Source organism: Chlorocebus sabaeus, chromosome 14 (assembly GCF_047675955.1).
Source record: "Chlorocebus sabaeus isolate Y175 chromosome 14, mChlSab1.0.hap1, whole genome shotgun sequence".
NCBI classification, from domain to species: Eukaryota; Metazoa; Chordata; class Mammalia; order Primates; family Cercopithecidae; genus Chlorocebus; species Chlorocebus sabaeus.
Window position 1 is genome coordinate 15,697,837 of NC_132917.1, and position 10,519 is coordinate 15,708,355.

Genomic DNA, 10,519 nt, shown 5'->3' on the forward strand with positions numbered 1-10,519 from the left:
CCAAAGAATTGAAAGCAGGAACTCAGATATTTGTACAGCAGTGTTTATAGCAGCACTGTGCACAAAAAACAAAAGGTGAAAATGACCTGTAATCTCAGGACTTTGGGAGGCTAAGGTGGGCTGATCACTTGAGGTCAGGAGTTTGAGACCAGTCTGGCCAACATGGTGAAACCCCATCTCTATAAAAAATACAAAAATCAGCCAGGTTGTGGTGGTGTGTGCCTATAATCCCAGCTACTTGGGAGGCTGAGGCAGGAGAATCACTTGAATTCAGGAGGTGGAGGTTGCAGTGAGCTGAGATCGTGCCACTGCACTCCAGCCTGAGTGACAGAGTGAGACTCTGTCTCAAAAAAAAAAAAAAAAAAGGTGAAAATAACCCAAATGTTCATCGATAGAAGAATGGATTAACAAAATGTAGTATATACATGCAACAGAATATTACTCAGCTTTTAAAAAATAAAATTCTGATGTATGTTACAACATAGATAAACCTTAAAGACATTATGTTAAGTGAAAGAAGCCAGGCCAGGTGCGATGGCTCACACCTGTAAACTCAGCACTTCGGGAGGCCGAGGCTGGTGGATCATGAGGTCAAGAGTTTGAGACCAGCCTGGCCAAGATGGTGAAACCCTGTCTCTACTAAAAACACAAAAAATTAGTCAGGCGTGGTGGTGGGAGCCTGTGGGAGCCTGTAATCCTGCACTTCAAGGCTGAGGCTTGAACCCGGGAGGCGGAGGTTGCAGTGAGTCGAGATTATGCCACTATACTCCAGCCTGGGTGACAGAGTGAGAAACTCCATCTCAAAAAAAAAAAGAAAAAGAAAAGAAAAGAAAAGAAAAAAGAAAGAAAGAAAGAAGCCAAACGTAAAAGGACAAATATTCTGATTCCACTTACATGAGGTACCTAGAATAGTCAAATTCACAGAGGCAGAAAGTACATTAGAGGTTACCAGGGGCTGGGAGTGGAAAGATATTGTTTAATAGGTACAGAGTCATTTGGGATGTTGAAAAAGTTCTGGAAATGGAGAGCAGTGATAGTTGTACGACATTGTGAATGTACTTACTATCACTGAATTGTACACTTAGAAAGGGTTAAAAAGGTAAATTTTACGTTATATAAATTTTACCATAATAACAAAAGTGTAAAAAAACCAAGACCCAATGACAGACTGCCTACAAGAAACCCATTTTAATATATAGATATAAATAAGATAAAAGCAAAAAAAAGGGGAAGTAGATATGCTATGCTAACTGTAATCAAAAGTAAATGAAATGGTTATATTAATATTAATACAAAACCATGTAGATTTCAGACAAAGAATGTTACTGGGGATACAGCAGGTCAATACACAAGAGGTTACAACATCCTAAATACTTATGTGCCTTAATAACCAAGCTTAAAAATAAATAAAGTGGCTGAGCACAGTGGCTCATGCCTGTAATCCCAGCACTTTGGGAGGCCGAGGCTGGTGGATCACTCGAGGCTAGGAGTTCAAGATCAGCCTGGCCAACATTATGAAACCCCGTCTCTATAAAATCTACAAAAAAACTAGCCAGGTGTGGTGGCTTACACCTGTAGTCCCAGCTACTCAGGAGGCTGAGGCAGGAGGATTGCTCGAACCTGGCAGGCGGAGGTTGCAGTGAACCGAGATCTCACCACTGCACTCCAGCCTGGTTGACAGAGTGAGAACCCCATCTCAAAAATTTTTTTAATTAAAAAAATAAACGAAGTGACCCTTTTATAGTTCATAAGCATGATGATTGAGTTTTCAGGTGCATATGTGAGATGTGCCTCCCTCAAATCTTGTTCAGACATTGGCACATTACCTCTCTGATGGGAAGAAAAATAAATTAAATTAAATAATAAATTAAGCAAAAACTAATAGAATTGCAAGGAGAAATAGCCAAGTCCACAATTATGGTCTAAGAACTTGCTGACCCTCTCTCAATAATTATAAAACAAGAAAACGTATAATTAGTATGAATACAGATGACTTGAAAACACTATCAACCAAATTGACTTAATAGACATTCATAGAACACTCCACCCAGCAATAGCAGAATATACACTCTTTTCAAGTGCACATGAACATTTACCAAGATAGACCATAATCTAGGCCATAAAACAAGTAAGTCTCAGTATACCTTTTTTTTTTTTTCTTTTTTTTTTGAAATGGAGTCTCACTGTCACCCAGGCCGGAGTGCAGTGGCGCCATCTCGGCTCACTGCAACCTCTGCCTCCCAGATTCAAGAGATTCTCCTGCCTTAGGCTCCCAAATAGCTGAGATTACAGGCGCCTGCCATCACGCCTGGCTAATTTTTGTATCTTAAGTAGAGACAGGGTTTCACCACGTTGGCCAGGCTGGTCTTGAACTCCTGACCTCAGGTAATTCTCCCGCCTCGGCCTTCCAAAGTGCTGGGATTACAGGCTTGATCCACCACCCCTGGCCTTCAGTATACTTTTAAAAATTCAAGTCTTTACAAAGTATATTATCTGACCCAATGAGATTATAAATTAATAGTAAAAAGATAGCTAGAAAATCCAAAATATTTGGAAAGTAAATAACACACCTCTGAATAATCTGTGATTGAAAGAGGAAGTCTGAAAGTAGATTTAAAAATATTTTCCACTGAAAGAAAATGAAACCAAAGCAGTACTTAGAAATTTATAATACTAAATGATTAAATAAAAAAGAAGAAAGGTCTCAAACCCAGGACCTCATCTTTCACCCTAAGAAACCAGAAAGACAAGAACAACTGAAGAAAAGAAAGTAGAAGAAAGAGAGATCAAAGGAAGAAATCAATAAAATACACCTGTAATCATAGCACGTTAGGGGGCTGACGGGGGTGGATCGCTTGAAGTCAGGAGTTTAAGGCCAGCCTGGCCAACATGGTGAAACTCCATCTGTACTAAAACTATAAAAATTAGTCAGAAATTGCTTGATCCCAGGAGATGGAGGTTGCCGTGAGCCGAGATCACCCCACTACACTCCAGCCTGGGCAGCAGAGTGAGACTCTGTCTCAAAAAAAAAAATTAATAAAATAGAAAAGCATATAAATAATAGTGAAAATCAGTGAAACCAAGGGGTGGCTTTTTGAGATCAATAAAATTGATAAACTTCTAGCCAGACTGACGAGGAAAAAATAAACGTGAAAGTTGATCATAAGAATTGGCTTATTCTTGTCATTTCCAACTAAAACAGAGTCAAGAAGCCACCGGAGGAGAATCACTCACAGTATAAAACATTACTCCAAGAACGTAATTCTCGTAAGTGTGGCTGCTGAAACTGCTTGTTGAACCTAAAACCAGTTTTATCTACAGCTTCTGAGATAACTTGCTGCAGCTCTAGAACTAATTCTGCCCATCACTGTTGCTCACCTATTCGGGCTTCCCAGCTTTACAAACCCTTACTAGCGGCAATGAACTTTCCCAAAGAGCAATACGTGACATTTCTTCTTCTTCTTAATAAAACCTCTAACTTTGTCTTTGTTCTTCAGACATACCAAAGGCCACCTGGTCTGCATGTATGCCCTGAGTTACAACTTTCTCTTCCCAAATAAAACATTAAGTTTAGAGATTCAGCTCTACATTTTTATTTTGACTTCAACATACAAAATACAAATAGTCAATATCAGCAATGAGTGAGGTGACATCACTACAGATCCTCTAGGTATTAAAAGGATAATAAAGAAATATTATCAGCAATTCTATGCCAATAAATTTGAAAACTTAAATGAAATAGATAAATTTCTAGGAAGACAAACTACCAAAGCTTACTCAAGAAGAAATGGATAACACAATGACATTATGCCTTTCAAATAAATTGAGTTTGTTGTTAAAAACTTACCCACAAAGAAAATTCCAGGCCCAGATGGCTTCACTGGTGAGTTCCAGCAAACTTCTAAGGGAGCATATGCACAAAATCTTCCAGAAAACTGAATCAGAAAAAATAATTACTAACAGATTCTATGAGACCAGCATTCAATAATATCAAAACCAGATAAAGGCACTACCAGAAAACTTGGTCAATTTCCCTCATGAACATATGCAACAATTGTTAACAAGATTTTAGCAAATTGAATCCAACAATGAATAAAAAGGATAATATACCAACAGCCAACACAGTTTATTCCAGAAATACAAGTTTGTTCTTATATTTGAAAATCAAGTAATGTAATCCACCACGTCAACAGACTAAACTCCAAACCAAAATGAAGCAAGAAAGCGTATGATTATCTCTAGTAGATGGGAGGAAAAGAATTTGACAAAGCCCAACCCCTATTTCTGACAAAAATTCGCAGCACACCAGGAACATTGATAAACTTCCTCAATCAGATAAAGGGCATCTACAAAAACTCTACAACTAACATCATAGAAAGACTGAATGCTTCCTTCTTATGATCAGGTTCAAGGCAATGATGTCTCCTCTCACCATTTCTATGCAACATGTGTACTGAATGTTGAAGCCATTGTATAAAGCCAAGAAGTACTAAAAGGCATCTAGATTGGAAAGGAAGAAATAAAACTGTGTTTATTTATAGATGATGTGATCATCTACATAGAAAATTATTTTGAATCCACATAAAAGCTACTAGAACTACCATATAGAGGGTAAAATTGCACCTCTATATGACATTCCACTCCTAGACATTTACTCAAAAGAAATAAAGACACATGTTAATAAAGTGAGTTTAGCAGAGTTGCAGGACACAAGACTAAATATATAAAAATCAGTGGTATTTCTAGATTCTCACAATAAAGAGGCAGAAATTGAAGTCAAATTAATACCATTTACAATAATAACACCAAAAATATTAAGTACTAAAGGATAAATCTGACAGGATATGTGTAAGACCTATATACTGAGAACTATAAAACATCGCTGAAAGAAATTAATGAAGACTTAAATACATGGAGAGAAATACATGTTCATGGATTGAATGACCTAATATCCTTAAAAAGTCAGTTCTCACTAAATTGTTTCAAATTCAACACACTTTCAATAAAATTCTAGCAAGCTTCTTTGGTAGAAATGTAACATATTGACCGGGCGCTATGGCTCACTCCTATAATCCCAGCACTTTGGAAGCTCGAGGCGGGTGGATCACTTGAGGCCAGAAGTTTGAGACCAGCCTGTTCAACACGGTGAAACCCCGTCTCTACTAAACACACAAAAATTAGCCGAGCATGGTGGCGCATGCCTGCAATCCCAGTTATTCAGGTGGCTGAGGCAGGAGAATCGCTTGAACCTGGAAGGCAGAGGTTGCAGTCAGCAAAGATTGTACCACTACACTCCAGCCTGCGTGACAGAGTAAGACTTTCTCAAACGAACAAAAAAGAAAAGAAATTTGACATATTAATCCTAAAATTAATAAGAAAATTTAAAAATCTAAAATACCAAAGTAATTCTGAAAAATAACAAAGCTGGAAACTGGTCCTACCCGACTTTGAGACTTGTAAAGCTATAAAAATTAAGACAGTGTGGTAACAATCTCAAACTATACAAATAGTGAAATATGACAAAACAGGTAGACTCACATATATATAGATAGCTGATTTTCAAGAGACATGCAGAGTGAACTGATGGGCCAAAAGGTAGTCTTTTCAATAGATGGTGTTAAAATAATGGTTATTCATATGCAAAAAAAGAACATTGATCCATACATCACACCATACACAAAATTTAACTCAAAATGGATTGGAGACTTAAATGTAAAACCCAGAAGTACAAAAAGCTTAGAAGAAAAAATAGAAAAAAAATCTGTGGTCTTGAGTTAAGCGACAATCTCTTAGATACAATACCAAAAACACGATCCGTGGGGGGAAAAAAACAAAAACAGATAAATGGACTTCATTAATACTAAGAACCTCTTCTCTTCAAGCCGGGTGTGATGGTTCATGCCTGTAATCCCAGAATATGGGGAGGCTGAGGTGATTATTCAAGGCCAGGAGTTCCAGACCAGCTTCAGTAATATAGTGAGACTAAAAAAATTTTTTTAATTAGCCAGGTGTGTGGTGATATGTGCCTGCATTGCCAGCTACTCAGGAGGCTGAGGTGGGAGGATCACTTGAGCCCAGAAGTTTGAGGCTGCAGTGAGCTATGATTGCACCACTGTATTCCAGCCTGGATGACAGGACAAGATCTTGTCTCAAAAAGAAAAAAGAAAAAATTTCTCTTCTGCTCTTCAAAATCACTGTTCCAAAATACAAGCCACAGGCTAGGGGAAAATATTTGCAAAGCACATATGTGATAAAGCATTTGTGTTCACAATACACACAGAATTCTCAGAACTCAATAATAAGAAAACCAACAACTTCACAATAAAATGAGCAGAAGATATGAGCAATAAAGAAGATACATGGATGGCAAATATGCATGTGAAAATAAGTTCAGCATTGTTTGTCATTACAAAATGGAAACTGAAACCTCAATGGATACCACTGAATAGAACGCCTGAAATTTAAAAGACTGATCACACCAAGTATTGCTAAGCATGTGGAACAACTGGAACTCTCACTCACTGCTGGTGAAAAGCTAATATGATACAAACATTTTGGAAGATGAAATGGCTGGGCTGTGTCCCCACCCAAATCTTATCTTGTAGTTAATTCCCACGTGTTGTGGGAGGGACCTGCTGAGAGATGATTGAATCATCGGGCGGGACTTTCCCATGCTGTTCTCGTGATAGTGAACGGGTCTCACAAGATCTGATGATTTTTAAGAACAGGAGTCCCTGCACAAGCTCTCTCTTTGCCTGCTGCCATCCACCTAAGATGTGACTTGCTCCTCCTTGCCTTCCACCATGATTGTGAGGCGTCCCCAGCCATGTGGAACTGTAAGTCCAACAAACCTCTTTCTTTTGTAAATTTCCCACTCTTGGGTATGTCTTTATCAGCAGCGTGAAAACAGACTAATATACGAGATAATTTGGTAGTTTCTTAAAAAACAACAATATAGCCAGGAATGGTGGCTCATGCCTGTAATCCCAGCACTTTGGGAGGCTGAAGTGGGCAGATCACCTGAGGACAGGGGTTTGAGACCAGCCTGGACAGCATGGTGAAACCCCGTCTCTACTAAAAATACAAAAATTAGTTGGGCGTAATGGCGGGCACCTGTAATCCTAGCTACTCAGGGAGCTGAGGCAGGAGAATTGCTTGAACCCAGGAGGCGGAGGTTGCAGTGAGCCAAGATTGTGCCACTGTACTCCAGTCTGAGCAACAGAGTGGGACTCTGTCTCAAAAAAAAAAAAATTAAATTTAAAAATACATCTCTGTATGACCTAGCCATTCCACTCCTAGATATTTATCCAGGAGAAATGAAGGCATATAGCCATACAATGAATTTTACATGGCTGTTCATAACAGCTTTATTTGTAATAGCTAAACAATAAAAGCAACCCAAATGTCCTCAATAGGAATGAATAAGCAAATTATGAGACATCTAAACAACAGACTACTACTCCACAATAAAACGCCATGAACTATTGAGAGAAATGGCAATGCAGGCGAGGTGCAGTGGCTCATGCCTGTAATCGCAGCGCTCTGGGAGGCTGAGGCAGGTGGATCACCTGAAGATGGGAGTTTGAGACCAGCCTGAACAACATGGAGAAACCCCATCTGTACTAAAAATACAAAATTAGCCAGGTATGGTGGCACATGCCTGTCATCTCAGCTACTTGGGAGGCTGAGGCAGGAGAACCGCTTGAACCTGGGAGGAGGAGGTTGTGGTGAGCTGAGACTGCGCCATTGCACTCCAGCCTGGGCAACAAGAAAAGAAAAGAAAAAAAAGAAATGGTAATTCGGACAAATCTCAATATAATTATGCTGAGAGCTGAGCATGGTGGCACAGGCCTGTACTCTCAGCTACGCAGGAGGCTGAGGTGGGAGGATCCCTTGAGCCCAGAGCTCGAGGCCAGCCTAGGTAATATAGCAAGTCCTCATCTCTCTCTCTATAGATATACTCTCTATATAGGTGTGTGTGTGTGTATATATATATATGTGTATATATACATATATATACACACACACACACACACACATACTGAGTAAATGAAGCCAGATAAAAACAAGTACATACTGTATGAATTCATTATATAAAACTCTAGGCCGGGCACTGTGGCTCACGACTGCAACCCCAGCACTTTGAGAGGCTTAGGTGGGTGGATCATCCTAGGTCAGGAGTTCGAGACCAGCCTGGCCAACATGATGAAACCCCTAAAGATACAAAAAATTAGCTGGGTGTGGTGGCGGGTGCCTGTAATCCCAGCTACTTGGGAGGCTGAGGCAGGAGAATCGCTTGAACCCTGGAGGTGGAGGTTGCAGTGAGCTGAGATTGAGCTGTTGCACTTCAGTGTGGGCAACAAGAGCGAAACTCTGTCTCAAAGAAAAGAAATAAATAAAAAATAAAAATAAAATCATAGAAAATGCCAAGGACTCTATATTGGCAGAAAGCCGGGGAATGGGGAGAGAAGCAGAAGAGAGGAATGACAAAGGAACACAAGAGGCCAGGTGCGGTGACTCACCCCTGCAATCCCAGAACTTTGGGAGGCCAAGGTGAGCAGATTTCTTGAAGTCAGGGGTTCAAGACCAGCCTGGCCAACATGGTGAAACCTCGTCTCTACTAAAAATACAAAAATTAGCCTGGCATGGTGGCGGGTGCCTGTAATCCCAGCTACTGAGAAGGCTGAGGCAGGATAATTGCTTGAACCCAGGAGGCGGAGGTTGCAGTGAGCCGAGATGGCACCACTGCACTACAGCCTGGACAACAGAGTGAGACTCGATCTCAAAAAAAAAAAAAAGAGAGACACAAGGAAGCTTTGGGGGTGATGGACATGCTCATTATCCTGATGACGGTGATGGTTACTCAAATGTATGCATGTGTCAAAATTCATCAGATTGTACATTTTAACATGTGGGGTTTGCCATCTGTTAATTACACCTCAATAAGCTGTTAAAGATAAAAAGAGTAAAAAAAGCCCTTACAAAACCATGATGTATAGAAGTGGGATCCAGGACAAGAGATAGGAGATGAGAATGCTTCCAGAGTTGGTGGGGAGAAGACCTAGAGTCCAGCTGGGCATGAGAGAGCAGTCGTTCCAGTTTGGAGAAGGAGGATGGGGTGCTCCAGGGAGGACATTTCCAAGGAACAAATGGAAGACATAGCTGGCTTCTGTGTTTGAAGGCACTCATTACAATACTGAGGAGGCTAGGCGGGGTGGCTCACCTGTAATCCCAGCACTTTGGGAGGCTGAGGCGGGCCGATCACTTGAGGTCAGGAATTCGAGACCAGTCTTGCCAACAGGAATTCCATCTCTACTAAAAATGCAAAAATTAACCAGGTGCTGCATGCCTGTAATCCCAGCTACTCGGGAGGCTGAGACAGGAGAATTGCTCAAACCTGGGAGGCAGAGGTTGCAGTGAGCCAAGATTGGGCCACTGTACTCCAGCCTGAATGAGCCAGACTCTGTCTCAAAATAAATAAATAAATAAAAATAATGAGGAAATACAGTTCTGGAGAGGTAGGGGGTAAATTAGAGATAGATACATAGAAAGCTAAGTAAACAGCATGAGGCAACTATTAATTGCAAAGAAAGCAAAAACAGTTTTACAAGACAAGAAATGTAATAGTAGGACAAAAAATGGCTTGATTCCAAATATATTAATATAGACATAAAAATGTGAGTAATGATTGTTTAGCCAAATTGATAGAATATATCTGGGGAGATGGAGTGGGAATTGGTGTAAGGCTGAGCGATTAGGGCAAGAGGAAGAGGTGTAAAATCTCATCCACCATACCTAGAAGTCAAAAGGCAAAAACCTGAAACCAGTAGATGAAGAAATGGTAATGTAAGCATAGTATTCAGACCGAGGGAGGTAAACAGCAGAGACACAGCTGAAGGGAATAATCACCATTGCCTCTAGGGAGTGGAAACTGGGAGGGAAGTCTGGGACCTTAGATCGCTGGTTGTTGTCAAAAGCCAACACTCCCTGGTTTTTAAACTATCTGTAAATATCCCTTAGACATGATAAAATTAAATTTACGAAACTGTATGGCAAAAGTCCTGTGAGAACATGACTACAAATTAAAACAGTGATTTCAACTCTTTATTTTCCCGCGGTTTAATTTGTACTGGTCCTGGGTTTTTCCAAGACCATTTAATACTTTCATGAAGAATAAAATAAATGAGTGAATAAATGCAGGTGAACAAAACCCACCTCATTGCTAATTCTCAAGAAAGTGGAGGACAAGACTTTGAAAAGAAGGTAGGAACCAAGATGGAAAATCCCAGAGGTGGGAGCCGCTGGCCAGGTTCCTGGCACACAGCACTGGAAGCAGCCTTCCCCTGGGAAACTGCCATGGACACTCATTCCAGGACAGCAGCTGGGCTTCCAGAGAGCCGGTGCCTGCTGACTACTGTAAGGTTAGGCCCCTATAGCCCCTCCTACACACACGATAACAATAACAAATATAAACACACAAAACAGCGAAGCCCAGGGTAAGATTCCCGCTCTGGCCCAC

At 40.4% G+C, this 10,519-nt stretch overlaps 1 non-coding gene across 1 annotated transcript; it reads left to right on the top strand.

Moving 5' to 3' along the window:
• The first annotated feature begins 1,732 nt into the window (after positions 1 to 1,732).
• On the top strand, positions 1,733 to 1,836 carry LOC119627455 (small nucleolar RNA U13). The gene has a single exon (XR_005243647.1). It is a non-coding gene; the product is annotated as a small nucleolar RNA U13 (small nucleolar RNA).
• Positions 1,837 to 10,519: the final 8,683 nt, after the last annotated feature.